The 17,436-nt window shown below is 37.6% G+C and overlaps 1 protein-coding gene across 9 annotated transcripts in view; it reads left to right on the forward strand.

Annotated features, from left to right (window-relative positions):
• The first annotated feature begins 3,375 nt into the window (after positions 1 to 3,375).
• Positions 3,376 to 17,436, forward strand: part of LOC6553780 (putative transcription factor capicua) — a 44,539-nt gene continuing 30,478 nt past the window's right edge. For 6 of the 9 annotated variants that reach the window (XM_026975863.1, XM_026975855.1, XM_026975862.1 and 3 more), the window contains exons 1-2: positions 3,376 to 3,596; positions 4,333 to 4,557. The gene's annotated coding sequence lies outside the window, so the exon portion shown is untranslated. The other 3 variants (XM_026975858.1, XM_026975856.1, XM_026975859.1) reach the window with 3 other exon arrangements.

Consider the following 17,436-nt stretch of genomic DNA (forward strand, 5'->3'; position numbering starts at 1 on the left):
TTTAATTACGCATTTTTAGTTATAAACTTTCAGGGTGCACTCTACATTTTCCCATCAAGATTTTGACCAAGAAAACATGTATGCCCATAAACAGCACCATAGGTAAATCGTACTACGAAAACTGGACCACGGTTTTTCGTTTCGCAATTTATGAAGTTAGGGGATTCCTGCCTGCTAAGAGCTCATAAAGACCCTAAGACCCTGGTGAACCCAATCTAACCCGGAGGATTGCGGGATTCATTTCGTTTTAAATGCTTTTCGTTTATGAGCAGAATTTTAATGGCTGAAATTTTGATGGCAGCCAACAGCGGTTATTAAATCAAATTTTATGTCTGGCCAACAATATGGCTGAGAAGGGAGGGCGAAAAGTTTGCTAAGTTCAGGCGGAAAATTCAAGGTTCTTAGCGAATTAATTTATTTTATTTGTATATATGATGAAGCGGCGCTTCTGGCGGCCAACACATCAAATATGTAACCGAGCCACGCCCCCAGCGCCCAAAACCGCCGCACTATCTGCTCTTGAAGCTTGTTTATGTTTGGGGAAAACTATTCCAATTAACTCTGCCAAAAACGAAAACAAGAACGGCGGCAAAATAGAAAAATAGAAAATGAAAGCCAAAAAAAAACGAAACACAAAATGCCCGCTGGTCATTTCGTAACTCTTTTGTAGACTGACTTTTCCGCCCATTTCCCGCCCCGTTTGTTTGTTTTGTTTGATGTGTGCTGCATGCAACATCGCTTTTTTGCCTTCTCTGCTTTCCAGTGCTTCAGTTGCCTTCTATTTTACTCGTTTACGACAAGGCAAAGTTTTATGCGCAAATTTCATTATTTAAAATGTGTTGGTAAATGCGTATGTGTATGTGGAGCGCGGCAGTTTGGTTGAAGAGTGTGCAACATGTAAAATTGGACCGCTTGCGGCCATAATTAATTTAAAATTAAACACACTTTTCATTTGTTAAACTCGTTTAATGAGGGCACATTTATTGGAAAAATGTAGCAATACTTTGCGTGCCTTGGCATGATTTTAAAATACATTCATATGATTATAGATAGTACTTACACTACAGATAGCCAAAATTTAATTGCAACCAGTCGCAAGACCGAAAAAAGACCAAAAGTTCGCAAAACTAACCCCAACTTGGCGTAATGTCGGTTTGAAGGGAATATTCGCTTTTAATGGTGCTTTTTATTGCAAACAAAATGCGAAAAATGTGTTGGCCAAGAGATTTATGCGACCGAGGGTTGGATCTACAGGTAGGTGTCTTTCGCTTGACACTTGCTACCTTTTTATTATTAATGTTTTATAGCGCAGCATTTTACAAATTACCTTTTGTGCAGCTCCAGTCACACACATGCGGACATAAAAACTTGATGGCAGGTGCTGCAAATGAGGATTATTATTTTAACTACCGAAATCAAGGACTTGCCCTCCCTCCTGCACCGTAAACCCTAATTATAGCGTTAAACAAACTGGCAAATTTTTATGATCCATTGAAGCTGTAACGCATTTGCGTAAATTAATTCAATTTCTTAGTACACCTAGTTTAACGTTCACATCCGCAATCATTTTTCAAGTTATTGCAATACATAAGCACGTAACGTACATCGCTTAAAACCTTCAACCATTTTTATTTTCTAGTGTAAGGTAAGTTATTGTAAGTGTTAGTTAGTTAGTTGTTAGTGTAAGGAGTTAGATACTTAGATATTTTTTTATTGGATATTTATTGGACCTGCAAGCAATAAAATTCAATTCGAAACTATTATAAATCACTTTACAGAAGCGCAAACTTTTCGGACGGAATGAGAGACATGTGTACATACATCTAAAGCTTCGCTGTCAGTTTGAAACGTGTTTTTGCTAGTAATTATTTACTCCAAAACCGAGACTTGGGCTAATCCGCACAATTTTCCAGCTCCGACAGCAGCGATTAATTAATTGAACCTAGTACGTCGGCATCTCAGCTTGCACTTTTCAGCTCATTAAACTCGAAGTGCTACCTCTTCGTAGGCCAGGCTCGATGAAGGAACGATTCGCACTCGGAGTTGGCTGCTAATAAAAGTCCAAAGTTATGGCAATAATAGCAGCAGCAACAGAAGGTACAACAATTTGTTTTGCCGCCGTCGCGGGGTGCAAACACATTTATATGTTTTCCCACGGTTAACACGACGTATGCGTAATTTATGTCGCTAGACGGCACCAGGTGTACGGATCACATAGCGCGGTTTTCATATTTCCAAAGTTCCGGCGCGAATTTGATGAATGTTTGCACTTTTTACCACACTTCCACATGAGGCGACTCATTTGAGGATAGTGCATTCATAAATTACCCAGTCAAGAAGCCGATTTCAATGAGATGTTTCTAAGCTGAAATTCAATTGAGTGGCTACTGTCCCACCTAAAATTAGGATTGCCATTAATCCTTGGACTACTTTTGGCCGACCTAAATTACAAGACATTTAGGGCTTTCAGTTGCTATTGGGTAAAATTTTAAGATAGGTTGCTTTTAAGGGCACTGGAAGTGTTGTGTGTAAAGCCCAAGATATTTGTCGAAATATACAAAAAAAAACATAAATTAAAAATGTCAAGTTCTGCGATTATAAAATACCGGTTACTTGATGAAAGAAAGTTAGTGACAGATGATTTTCAATAATATTACAATTAGGTATTGATAATCTCAAAAAAGTACTTTTTGCAGCCGTAATTCTTGGTATATATAAGTTGTACCTTCTTTTTTGGATTTTCAGAAATCATTCCATTGTACTTGTCATTTACTTTACAGATACCGCGCTATTAGTAACAATTATTTGTGTTTTATTGTTTTATAGAATGGTTATTTCCGCTGTTCAAAAGTTAGTATATATTTGAGAAACAGCACCCGTTTTTTCAATATAAATAAGAAAGAAGATGAACTTAAATGTAAATAATAGCCGACTGAACCATTCAAAGAACATTATCATTGCCAGCCTCCACAGCCTCACGCCCTGCAGCTAGTGCTATATCAGTTATAACAATAGTAATAATAATAATAATAAATATACCCGTTAGCTCTGCGAGTACCAGATGTAAAAATCGTACCGAAGCAGGTATATTTTCAGTATTTCCACAGCCTCCTCATTTCTAAGCAGGTGGCGTTGCCATACTGAAGTGGAGAATAATATGGGTGAGTGCATCGACTATCTTAACGATAGATTGTACACAAACCTGTTTTTAACATTTTTGTTATGTATATACATATGTAATACGAATATAAATCTTGTTGTCATAACGTGATTATGAAACAATTACAATTGTAGACCGCCCTTATTTGCCAAAAGTTGGATGCACTCGCTCGCATCGTCAGTGTAACCATACCGCGTCCCCTTTGCCGCGCAGTCTGCAAGAATTTTCTCAATCTGAGCAACGGTCCCACTGTGGGGTAATTTCTCCAATGGGGCAAACGGTCTCCAGTAGATTCTCACTTAATGCTCGAACTCGCACGGACGTGTCGCGGATGTCGGAAGGTGGAGCTCCTGTGAATTGTTCTTGTCCGCCGCGCACAAAACCCCAATAACAGCCAAATCGGGCAGCGCCTGCAGGCTTTTGTGTGAATAAAACGGTTTGTGGCGACATTTGTTCGATTTTTAGGTGTTGCAAATTGAATTCGCTTGCAAATACAAGGCACGCACGCACACGCACACAAACGCGGGCGTACGCACAAGTGTATGTAGGTGTGAAAACAAGTGAAACAGAGAGCTGGGAAAACAAACTGGGCTGCATAGATACTGGCTAAATATTGGATTAAGCTCCGAATAAAGATAATAATAACAACAACAATCAATCGTGTGACAGAGAGAGATCGAGTGAGTGTGGATGAGGAAAAGAGAGGGAGCGCAGCACGCACACAAACACTAACACGCTGACGTCGACGCGCTGTCTGTGCAGAGGAGCAGTGTTGCCAGCCCACAATACAGCTGCCCGAGAATCCCAATTAAATAATTAATAAGTTCGAATCAGAATTGGAGTATCTGAGGCAGGGCTTGGCGTTGCATACTCCTTTTCCCTAATTCGGCTTATTGGCATTGGGGCTCTGCTCTAAGCTTTGAGTTGGCAACACTGGCCCCAAAGCAAGTGGGGGCAGGAGACAGAGAGAGAGAGAGAGACACACAGAGAGCAATTGCGAGAGAATCACATGCTGTGGCGCTCATTTCAATTTTCCTCAATGAATGAACACTTTTCACGGTTTTCGGTTCGTCGGTTCGCGTTTTCCACAGTTGTGCGTTGTTTTGCTCGTGGAAAAGTTGTAAGGCCCAGCCAGCCAGCCATCCAGCCATAATCCAACATTTTTATTGCAGTGCATTTGCAGCGCGGGAGAGCGAGAACCAACGGCCAAGCGAGCTGTTAAATAATTTTTAAAGTGTTTGTGTTTTTAACGTGTAAAACCCGAAAAAGTCTATGCCTTTTGCATAACAAAAACAAGCCGAGCAAATAAAATAAAAGAAAAAGAGCAATAAACACATATACACGTAAACATATACGTAAAGAGAGGAACGGACGCCTACGTCAATAAGCGAAAAACGGTAAGCGAAATTCTTTTACCCCATGTTGTGTGTGCTTGCCAATTGGAAAATTTTGTATTTCCCTTCCCGCTTCCCTTCTCCTCATCTTTCCTTCCCAGGCGCTCTCTCTCTCTCTCTCTCTCTGTCTCTCCCTCTCTCTGTCTCTTTCTCTCTCTTGTTCCCCCTCTTCCTGGCTCGTTCTTACACTTGCTTTTACGTTGTTGGCAAGCAGCGCTTCATTCATTTCCACAACTTGCACACATACACATACCAGCACACCCCCGCTCTCTTGAAAATATAGAGTGAGAAAGAGAGCCGTGGGTCTCAGTGTGACCGTGTGTATTTGTTGTAGCTGGTCAGGCCACAAAATTTGTATTCAAGAAATTCTATTCATTTGTTAAATAATCCCTAAGCCTCAATGCTTTAAACATTTGCACATCATATTGTTCATATAATACAAAAAAGCCATAACAATGGCTCCTAGAATTAATATGTGCGTGTGTCTGTATGCATTCTTTATCATTGATATGTTAAATGTGAAATGTTGAAATTCAAATTAAGCTCCGCCTTTTTGTAAACAAAAACAATGGGCTGAAAATCAGCTACTGAAATTAGCTAATGATAAAAGTAACTGGTTTTGGTGGATTTTATTAGGGAAATCATGAGTAGTATATGGGAATTAGTGGCAAACAATTGAGTTTTCAAAATCATAGTGCACAGGGAAAAATATTGCTGCGTGCTTCAATGATTTAAGAAAATGTGAATGACTTTTGAATAAGAATATTATAGGCATTGTTTTTATTTTGTTTATTGATTTAGAAACTGTCATATTCAAATTCAACTTTCACACTCTGCCATCATGTTCTCCTATAGTATGCATTGGTCCCACTGTTGCCAACTGAAGTTAACCGCCCCACCTCCCACCCATCCACACACACAGACGCATTTGCACTCTGACTGGCTGGCCATCGATGTGTGTGTGTAATTAGCAACAAAACTCTCGCTGGCAACTGCATCGCATGAGATTTAAGCGATGCGTTGCTTTTGTTATTGCTATTGTTGCTTCTGCCCGGACTAAATTCTCTTTCTCTAGCATCTCTCTCCCACCCCATACTTCCTAATTTACATTAGAATGTGCGTGAGCGCCCATTTGTTGATAATTATCAGCAAATTACTAGACGCACTTAGCAACAGCAGCAACAACAATGGGAAAAGAATTGTATACATACAGCGATCTTGTACAGTGCATTATACAGAGATCAAAATTACACAGTTAAGAATTGTGCCAGTTTACTTTAAGTAATCAGGGAAGAAATCAGAGTTACCACATTCAAAAATTGAAAATTTGAAAAGCCCTCTATACAAAATGCAAATGTATGCGTACACAACAAAAAGGCGTTTTCAAACGACATTTATAATGCAGATTTCACTCCCATTGCTGGCCTTAAAAACCGTTTTTGTTCTATTATTATTCGCTCATACGGGTAGGTGGGGTTATTGAATTTTTAGAATAATTAATCAACCGCAAGAACTTTTGTTGCTAATTGGCAAGTCGTCGGTACAGAAAAATAAACCCGTTGCTATGTCTACGATTTCGGTTTTTATGTGTATAGTATACAGATATATATGGCAAATCCAACTTTGGTGGCAAAAACTTAGTAATTCACTCACACGCACACACACAGTTAAAGAAACACGCACGCCGATTGTTTATTAATTTATTTTATTTGTTCAAATTTGGATTATCGTTAGCGGCAAATGTTTCTCTTTCAATTTTATTATTAACTTCATTATTCAAGGCATGGCACGTTTTTCTTGCCTAGTTATTTTTTTGTTTTGCTTTTTATTACATTGCGTTGATGGTCTGTTTGAGTGTGTGTGCCTTTTATGGCCAGGACAATGAGCCAATTTTGGTATGAAGCTAGTTTCTCAATTAGGCCAATGCACTGGCAGAAATGTTGACGCAATTAACCAACAAAATATAATATATACAAGGGAAGTATGGAACTTACTTTAAAATCACTGTGTTACAATATGCTACCTTTATTATATTGCAAATCTTGGTGGGTTACGATGCATAAATTGCTTGTTTAGTCATAAGCAATTTACAAATTTTGTCAATAATAGCCAAACGTATACTTACGCTTTGAACTGGCTATTTGCGCTCAAAAATGTCAAAAAACCCGTGTTTGTTGAGGTCCTATTTTTCAAAATTCCGCTTCAGGGGCCCTTTTCGTGGTCATGTGTGCTGTAATTTTTTTATGTTGAACCGAGTAATTAATCTTAAAGTCTTAGGTCTATTAGGGTTTCTACTTTATTGTCATTAGTTCTATGCTGTAAGCAAAATACTCCGAAAATCTTGTAAGAACCTTGAAAAAATCATCTATTTCGCCCAGAGAAAAACACACGCGAAATTTGTATACCAAGATCTTTAGGTTAGATATCCTACAAAAACAAAGATGAGAACCATTAAAAAGTTGAAATAAGCCACATAAGCTGCAAACAACAAACAGCAAAACTTCAATAACAATCCATCAAAAGTTGAAATTGCCCCAATACACGACAAAACCAGATCATGTAGGGCATAAAAAACCCAGACAGAAGGGCATTCAGGCAGATAGTCAGCAGTCATGCTCAGATCGAAATATAAGCACGAAACGCAAAGAAAAGCATTTGTAATGGATGGTCTTTAGGTTGTTCTGTCCACAATGAATCGGAGTCTTTATTCCGACATATGGTCCCAGGCAAAGATGGAAAAAGGAGTATGTGTAGACTAAATTATGGATTCACACATGTATGGTAAAGTTTATATAGATTAATGCTGTTTTCTTAAATGTATAGCGCATGGGTTAATGCATTTAGTAGGTGGATTAGCCTTGTATTTGGGTGTATTTGTAAAGTTTTTTCCACCCCCTAATCGCCTTTAGAAAGTCATTTGTATTATTATTTAACGATTGCTAATAATACATAATTCGTTTTTGTCAAAACAACTTTTTTTTTTTAACTTATCATTTAATTCATTTTAAGTATCATAAAATAGTTCAAGGTTATTAAATTATTCGTAATACTTTGGGAACGAGCAGGTCTGAATAATTTCAAGATTAAAGAAAATTTAGCAACTTCGATAGATGGTTTCCTTATGTGGATATCTATTATCACCCAGAGTCAGAGTATTGGGGTTTTCCCATTTGACTTGCACACGTAATCCCTCGCTACTGAATTCCGATTGTATGAAGAATATCTTATTCGCGGGCCTTTTAAGTCTGCACGCTGCACAGATGACGATCATCGGTGAATCGGCAATATACATATGTATGTACATATATGTATGTACAGTGAACATAAGCGTTAAAGAGCCGGGAAGAGATGATGTGGAGAAGAAAAAAGAACTCAAAAGACGAGCGATAAGAAGGCGAAAAGGCGGCGAAGACGTTGTCAGCCAGACATGCCGTATACGCAGCGTTGTACGCGCCTGTATAGATATAAAGTGTGGTGGTATGGCGGTATCTGTGTGTTTGTGGTGCTGCTAGCTGCTTCTTACTACTTTGTACTACGGGTTAACACCAGTAGCTGTCTGACGGCTTGACGTTGTTGTTTGTTTCTTCGTTTTTATTTGTTTTATGCTGGGGTTTTGTTCGATTTTCATCGTTGGTTGTACTTTTTGAAGTTCAAGAATATGAAAAGCAAGAAGGAGGTAGCGCTGTGGCTGTGAGAGTGTGGGGCTTTGTGGAGTCTTGTTTTGCGTCTGCTACTCGGCACTCTTTCCATGAGAGCCCCCCTCAAAAGGCCCCCACTTTCGTCTTCTTGTTTAACACTAACACAGGTTTAGGTGGCATTGTATCTGTGTGTATGGGCAGCACACATTGAAATGTCGCTTGTTGTTCTTGTTGTTATTATAGTTGGTGCCACAGACCGGTTTTCATGTTGCGTTAGCATTTGTTGTTGCTGTTCTTGTTATTGTGTATCTTGTAGTACGTCTTGCAGACTCGCCTCTCGGCATTCTACAAATACTATAAACATCGAGTTGTAGTACAACTTCTTATGGCATCCAGTTCTGGAGTCTTCAAACATATTTCTCGCTGTAGTTTTTTGGTTAGTCAGTACTATATAATATCGTGGATGATAAAAAAAAATATGGAAAAAAACAACAATGAACAACACAATTTGTTTTAACATATTGAATGATTCAATTCCTTACACATACTTATACATTTTTATGAAATAAAAATTCCTTGATTATTATTCTTGATATGCCTTCCAAACTAAATGAATACTTTTGAATGGCTAATACATTATATTTATATACTCCCCAAAATCTGACGCGCAACGACCGTCTGACCTTAATCCGCACCTGTATTCTACTTTTGGTATTTCATCTGCCAACAGGACGAACCGAAAAAAAAGGTCCAATACATGCGTTTGCCCCTTCATGGGCTTACTGCTGCTGCTGGTTGCCGTCGTCAACGTTTTCGGGATCATTAATTACGTCTGCTGGGTTTCGGCCTCTCTCCGATTCTCTGCCTGCACCCCGTACTTCTGGCCCAAACCGAATCCCAAGAACCGGAATGTTCAAGAAGGAAACAAGAAGTTGTCTTTGAAACTTTGCTTTGGGTTCGTTGAGTCGGGCTTGAAAATTCTATTCCTTCTCTTTGTTGAATCCAGCTAACGTTCATGTTTCATATTAAAATCTTCGTGATGTCTGTGATAATAATAGGGTATAAACATGAATAAAGACCAGCTTGAACTGGTTTTTATAAATCACACAAATAATACCTTTTCTGGGATTTGCATTAACATTCACTCTCCTGTTCGTAGAATCGAGTCCAGTAAACTCCACCTCCTTTGAAAATTTTTCGATGAGTAAGCCATCTTGGCCTCATTAGCGTTTCTGCTATTACTCATCGCTTATCGACCTCTCTACAGATCCACATCCACACTACACAATTTTCCCTATTGATTTCGGTTCCCCAAAAAAGTATGATGATTTATGTTCAATCTCGAGGCGATAGCTAAGCTAAGCTCTTATCCTGTATTATAAAAAACACGTTCCTAATAAGCCGGCAAATTTTTGTTTGTTGGCCCAACAATGGCACACACGGCGCAAAACAACATAAATTGTGGTATTTATACCGAAAACATTCCCAAACCGGTTCACCACATCTATGCTGTAATAAAAAACCACCAAACAAACCGGAAAAAATTTTGGATTTCGGTTGTATTTTTTGTTTTATGTGTGCACCGCTCCAAATGCTGCTGACTGGGGCTACTGTTCCAGTCTGGGTATCCATTTCAGCTTCAGAACCGGCCTATGGAGCCAAATCAAGATCAAACGAGATATTATTTGGCTTTTACTCTGGTACAAAAAATTCATAACTTATTATGAATTCGCAATTATCTACCTATTACAATATTTTTATTCAACCTTAAACTAAAACAATCATGTTAAAAAATCAAAAATTATTGTCTAGATTAAATACTTATCTGTTCAACGGAAAATACTAGCCTCGGGCAGAAACTAGAAAGATCAGTTGCCTAACAAACATTTGCGATGGCATTAAAGCAGTTTCCTCATTCAAAAGGTTAATAATTACTAACAAAGTAAAGTAATATGCTAAACAAAACTGCTTGCTAAGCCATATAGATGTAGTATTGTATTATTTGAACACCTAAGATTATTTAAAAACTAAATAATATATTTGAAACGTGTTAAAAAAAAAGCAAAAATGTTGACGAGGTAAACAAGGCAAACTTATCAATCCACACACTCGCTCACAAATTCAACCATAATCAACAAGAAGAGGTGAAAAGAAGCTACAAAAAACGGAAAGCACATACGTGTATACTAACCAACCGCTGATAAGTCAATATGTAATTTAAATTTGTGTATTATAATAGTGATAAGCCGGCAAGCACACGTATAGTACGTACATTGCTACGAAGGAACGTACCCACATGCATAGGTATTTTTATAGATTTGCATCAGTCAGTCAGTTTGTCAATTGGTCAAATACTCGACTTGCCAACTGCCAACTGCCAACTTGTCAGGCGTTTATACTTTTATGATATAGATACTCGAGTGTGGGACTACAAGATACAATTTATTCCGTACTTTTTGAGGGCAGATGCAGATGTTGGACCTCAGATAAAATTTCTGTATCAATGTATTACTTCATTTCGTCTGACATATTATTTTCTCAGAATTTTTTTTATTTATTCCTACTCACACGTCTCAAGCTGGCTTCCAATGAGTGAGAATATCTAAAAGTAATGCATCATAGATACGATACGTACTACGTATATACATACGTGTAGAATCAGATACATATGTATATAGACAGACAGACGTTCTCCAACTAGGCAAACACAACAGACAAACGATGAATTCATTCTTAATGAAAAACACATACATCTGCATCTCTACTTGTCTGCACCTGTATTAGTTAACAACAAAAGCAAAAGGCACAAAATAAAGCACATTTTTATCTTTTCAGCTTTTCAGGCGAAATGAATGAAAAGGCCATTTTGCAATAAAATTTATTACTTTCTGGGTGTTTTGTGTAGTTTTTACTCGAATACATTTTAAAGTGCTACGCTCTTAGGCGTCTAATGAAAATAATCTAACAGCTTTAATAAATAATAATTTATTATATTAATGATCTTTATGTTACTATTTTATGAGCAGGAAATCAAATTGTTATTAGCAAATGAGTTAATTATTTTGGGATACAAAAATTTGTAGAAATCGGGAACGCGTTTATTTCGAGCAAGTATTTTGGTTTGGTTTGGGAAGTTATACATGTTGCATTTGGTTGAAAATAAGTAAGTTATTTATTAAATCCTAATGCAAAATGATAAAAATATTTGCATTCATATTTACTGAATTGTGAGAGTAGTAGGAAGTATTTTTTAGTATTGGGGAATTTTACACTTGATTTAATCATTTCGATGTATAATGTTAATGGTCGAACTATATCTGGTTTCCATATTCATACTGACATTTTCGACCCCGCAGGAAATCTCTAAGTTTAATTATCTTTACAAGACATCAATGTTGATTTTTACTTGTCCACTGACCATCGTTTAATTAAAACGAAAACCTTTAAGCCGTTTCCTTGAGAGACTTGATGGGCTGCGTAAAGTTTTGGGGACTTGATTATCTATATAATTATTACCCACGGCACGTCACAACAAATAGAAATAAAATAGCCCAAAGATCGAAAAAAACTGGCAAAATGTGAAACAAAGCAGAGCGAAGCAAAAACTAAGCTCTGAATTCAGATATGCTAAAAAGGCGAAAGAAACTTTTCTTATTATAACTGATAGGATTGGGGGCTGGGCGGTGATAAGAGATCCAGATGTGTACGGTTTATATATGGTTATGTATGTCCATTTAATATATATGCTAGCGGGTTTCGGTCGTAAACTTGTTGACAACAACTTTTGTGCAAGTGTTTGTTGCTCATATTTGGGTGCTATTGCCGCTTGAGAATCGCCAGTTATTTTGTCTCCATATATACCTACATTCATATTCGTATATATCAGTTGGTTTTTTGTTGGGGGCAGCAGAATGGAGGGGCTTGGTGTTGGGGTTGTAATTTGTATTCAGCGTTTTACTCTTTTTCTCTGTTGCTGATATGGCATTTAACCCATTACATTCTGTCGACTCTTTACCCATATCACACACTATTAAAGCAAACTTATAAATATACACATGCATGCGAGTACAGTGCGTTTCGAAAATGTTTGTCGATGGGATAGCATTAAGTCTACCATATGTTTAGTTTCATTTAAAGAAATCACCATTATGTTATAAATTATAAGCTATCTTTATTTGAATAATTTATTTTATAATACTTTATATTGATAGCGGATGCCTGAGAAAGATACCTATACTGCCTATTAAAAGCGTTATTTTCCGATTGCCCGACTGATTTAAGATTTTGTGAGGCACGGTAATTGCTATATGGACGGTCTCTGATTAATCTTAACTCGTCTGGCGGTCGGTTGCTCTGTCACCCGATCATTCGTTCATTCGCTGGCTGATTGGTTGCCCAGTCAGTCAGTTATTCGGTCAGTCAGTTAGTCAGTCAGTCAGTTCGTCAATTATTCAGCCAGTGAGTCAGTCAGCCAGTTAGTACGCAGTCACGTCATTCATTTGCCATTTCAAGTGCTATACACACTCATGATTGGGTTGTACGAGCTGCGAGTATCTATATAAACGCTCAGTATAGTTTTGTGTGCACTGGATGCCGGCTGTTGTCGATTTGTACGTACATACTTACATACATATGTCTATGAAGAGTGTGTTCCGTAATAAGCTTTAAAGTGTAGCTATTGCTCGTGGAGCGTTTGCCATTTATTAATGAGTTGTTTAGCTGTCAACTGTCGGTTGTCATGCTCAATCCATTTTGTATGTACCGATTACCGATTGTTCCGATCTGGTATAGATATGTACCTACATGTGCACTATAATGGATATCATTATTAATTTTCATTATGCAAATTACTTATATCATTATAAAAGCCACATAATGTCGAGTGACACCTAAATTGCCGATCTGTGTATAAGCATCTACAATTTTAATGAAAATTTTAATGATTATATTATTGCCTCATATGGTTACGACTTAATTATGGGTATTTTCACATTTTCTTACGTAAGCTATTTAGCTTGGGATCGATTCATTTTTGTGTACCGAAATTTCCACGATCCCATGCATTTGTTTACGTTTGTGAACCTCCTGCTGATTTCAATTAATCTTGAATTGTAATCACAATTGGGAGCAGGTGTGTGATATTGCTTGCCGCTGGTTGACTTGGCTGATTTCTCCCAAGCTGAGCATTATAAAAATTATCTTGCCCTGCACTCGTATGAACTTCATCAATCAAGAACACCATAAATCAAGCCATAAATTTGTTGATATCAAGACAAAGCCATGTCAACTTAAACTTTAAAAACTCAGTAAATATGAAAAGAGTGAATCAATTCATTTTGATACGTTTGCTAAAGACTACAAACGTTTTTGCCCATTAATTTTCCATAACTAAACGTTATCGGTTTTTTTAATATTTATTATTTATATAGTATGGCAAACTCGTGTTTGGATTACAGCATTTTTTACGATTTATTTAATAATAATTATCATTAAAAAGTACACTTGACTATCTGCTCAAACATATTCAGATAGATAAATGTATTGCCATATCCCCCGGGGTTCCCCTTTCACATTTCCCCAACCGCCTTCGAAAGATACATACCTCTGGGCTACCTGTTAAATTGTAAGGTAAATAATCCACATGAGGCACACTTTTGAGCAAACTACCAAATTACACACAACCCTTCACTCCGCCCCTTTTATCCCGCTGCTCCGCTCAAAAAGCAAATAAACCTAAGTGCCTCCTCCCGCTACTTAATTCGATTTTAGTGGTATTTGTCGTTCGTGCTTTAGATATTGTTGTTTTTGCCGTCGATGCGAGGCAGACCCGACTTTATAGAGCAGATAGCCCCAGAAGTACCCATTAAAGAATGGAGTTCTGAAGTTAGTTTTAAAAGTAAAAATTTATAAATTAATTATATCTTGGTAGGGAGCAAATTATGCAATATCTAATTTTAATATTTTAAATAATAATAAAGAATATGTAATGAAGTCTTTAATAAATAGGGTAACTCCTAGTCGCACCCCTATTCAGCTTTAATGGTACTCACCTGTTTATGTAATGCTCGCACACGAAATTCACTTAAGTAAAAGCGTCAGTAAATACCAAAACAAAAAACCTGAGGAAAAAGAAAAAAAACTAGCGAGGAATGAAGAACAAGTGTAGCATTTGTTGGATGCCTTTCTTAACATTCTTTCACCTTTTTTTTTCAAGCGCTTGAAAATTATATTTCTGCTTTTGTTTATTTTTTGCTTTTGTAGGTATTACTCAAGCTTTAATGGCTAAGAGGGAAAGATACAGATACAGATACAGTAGAGCACCACATGCGTGTGCGACCAGCCCGTCCGGCTGTATTTGTATCTCAAAGTTTATTGTGTATCTATAGTAAACAAAAGCGCGTAAAAGAAAAAAACAAGCACTCCAAATTGGCCCGCAAGAATGGATTGGTTGTGGAAAAGAACGAGAAATGTACAATGAAACAGGAAAGGAGACATCGTTAGCACTGCCCGATCCTCTACAGATACCCAGATGCAATACAGGTGGGGTTTGGGGTGCACGGGGTATCGGCATTATAAGGACCCCTTCTCCACATACACGTATGCGTAAAAATTATTTTGGTATCGCGCGCGCGTAAGACGTAAAAAAGAAAATGAAAATGAGTTGGGGAAATATATTTTTTTTCCTCCCCTCTTACTATATAGACGTGTGTACGTACATATATACACAAGAACCAGAGAAATATAAAACACAATTTGTTGCTATTCGGCCCCACAGGAATGGGATCTGAAAGAAGGAGACGAACCAGAGGAGTTCTTGTCTGGATTTTATATTCATTTATGTGCAATTTTTATGTGTGTTCTCTGTCGGTTTTGGTTTATTTATTTTGCGATTTTCCCTCACTAAATTGATTTGTTTGTGTGCAGGAGTTTTAAACCGGTTGCAGATGGACATTCTCTGTTTTTACGGGTCTGTTTATTCAGTGCTCGCCTGGCTAGCAACAGGAATTGTATAGAAAATAACGCTTTTTATTGCCAAGCTTATCAATAACCGCTGCAACGATTTCCATATATTTCAGCAAACCTTACGAAATTGCATTCATGGATATTGGTCTCATTATCAGCTTACTAATAAGTCAACATTTGAAATGAGATAAATGCATTCATTGCATACTTGTTGACTTATTAATAAACCATTTTTATCTGCAGAAAACTTGGTTTGCATTTCCAGCCCTGCCTTGTTCACAACTCAACTTCTTATAGGAAACATCGGTCTCGATTTCGATTGAAAAGTTATTCGATTGAGAGCACTGGTGATAAAGATATCGGACCGGACCCACTGTGGTTTCTTTCCACCGGTCTTATCTAAATCCGCCCTCCACAGGGAGACTTCTACTTCGCCATAAAGAGAACCCAAGGGAGCCCCAAGAAAAAACCGGGTGCCTGCCTGACTGAAATACAAATCAACTCACTTCAATTATGCGACATCGCACGATAAACGGCACAAAAGAAATAACTATATAAATAAATGTATACGTACATATATATTTGGGCAGTGTACGTCCAGCGGACGCGTAGTACGTGTGCACATTGCCAATCTATAAGTAGAAGATGAATATATAAAACGCCAACGTACAACACGTTTTGTTCATTTTTAATTAATGAAACTTATTTCGAGCTGCGACCGACCAGACACACAAAAATTAGGCATCAAAGTCAAACAAAACGAAATGTACTAATGGAAAGAAAAACAAATATAAAAGGATAGTTCTCATACTCGACTATTACTTACCCTTTTTGATCTTTATTATGTTACTTATTTGGGGCCTATATTATTATGTCAATTCGAAACACTTTATTAGTAAAATTATTGGTTGAACATACAAATAATTAAATACTCAGATGGATGTTCCAGTAAAGTAAGACGATTAAGTTTATTTATGGCACAATATAATGTTCCTATTAACAAGCCTTTACCGTTACTTATAGTAATGAATGTAAACAATTTTATGAAAATAAAATCGATCGAGGTTATGTCAGGTTCATTTTACTAAAGCATTTAGATCAATGTAGGTGTAGTATTTAAGCTAAAGTACCCTACAATTTCGATCCAGACAGGTTCGTTTATTTGACGATCGATTCTATAATCCAAACACCCTTTGATTTCCTTTGTCTGCACACATTAGTGCAAGTTCGTCTGTGTTTTGTCTGTCGGCTGATTCTACAAGTATAGCCCCTATAGCCATATAGCCATATATTTCTATTTTCCGCCACCAACACACTGACTTGGCCATATCTGCTGATGGGTCGGCCTGCTTATACTGAACTTTTATCTCTATTTCTGGGAAAGAGAGCCGAAATCAATTTGGCGTGGTTTTATTCTAGCACCGAGTCGAATAATCAGGTAATTTATATAAAAAAGAGCAACGCGGAGGCCTCGATAAGGCCGCTCTGCGTACTGCGCCCCCCAAAAAAGCAAATGAACCGAAAAAGTAAAAATATTTTGCTACCAACGTCGTATAATTTTTTCATTCATGCGCTAATCGCTCGCATCACATATGTACATATGTATGTCCGTATGCACACACCCAGTGTTTTGTTATACATCTCGTGGTGTGCTTGTGTCCGTATCTACACACTCGAACGTACTACGCGCTTATGCGGCCGATAAAAATATATATATGTACATATGTACGTACATATATTTACACACTCTGGCCGCTTTCGTACGCTCCACACGCGTCAGTGCGACGGCCTCCCACCGCCCACTGCTGCCTTCAACCCATCGAAAAATATAAAAAACACCGCCGTGCACCTGCCTGCCCAAAGCTGCCCAGGAACATATAAGCAGTCGGTTTAAACACATTTTAATGCTGCGTAAATAAAGCATACAATCTGAACAATCTGAACCATCCACGTGCTTTCTTTCACCGCCCCGGAAACTCGGAGCACCACACCTTTGAAGCTTTTTTTTTTGGTTTTTGTTTTTTGTTTTCTTATTTTCGTATATTTTGGCCAACTATAATTATGAGGAAAACGAATATTTTCATTATAAACCAATGTGTATGCATATACATATATTTGGGGGATTATTTTTGCAAATATTTTCTCATGCCGAAAAAAGTGTGATTCTTGTCGAGTACACATTTGGCTGGGTGCTCTTAGGTGATTAAATTAGCGTAATGACGGGAAGGAAGGGGAATTTCAGTGATACAAATATGTTACGACGGGCGTTCAAAACTTTACG

Source organism: Drosophila erecta, unplaced genomic scaffold (genome assembly GCF_003286155.1).
Source record: "Drosophila erecta strain 14021-0224.00,06,07 unplaced genomic scaffold, DereRS2 tig00000000-arrow-pilon, whole genome shotgun sequence".
Taxonomy (NCBI): Eukaryota; Metazoa; Arthropoda; class Insecta; order Diptera; family Drosophilidae; genus Drosophila; species Drosophila erecta.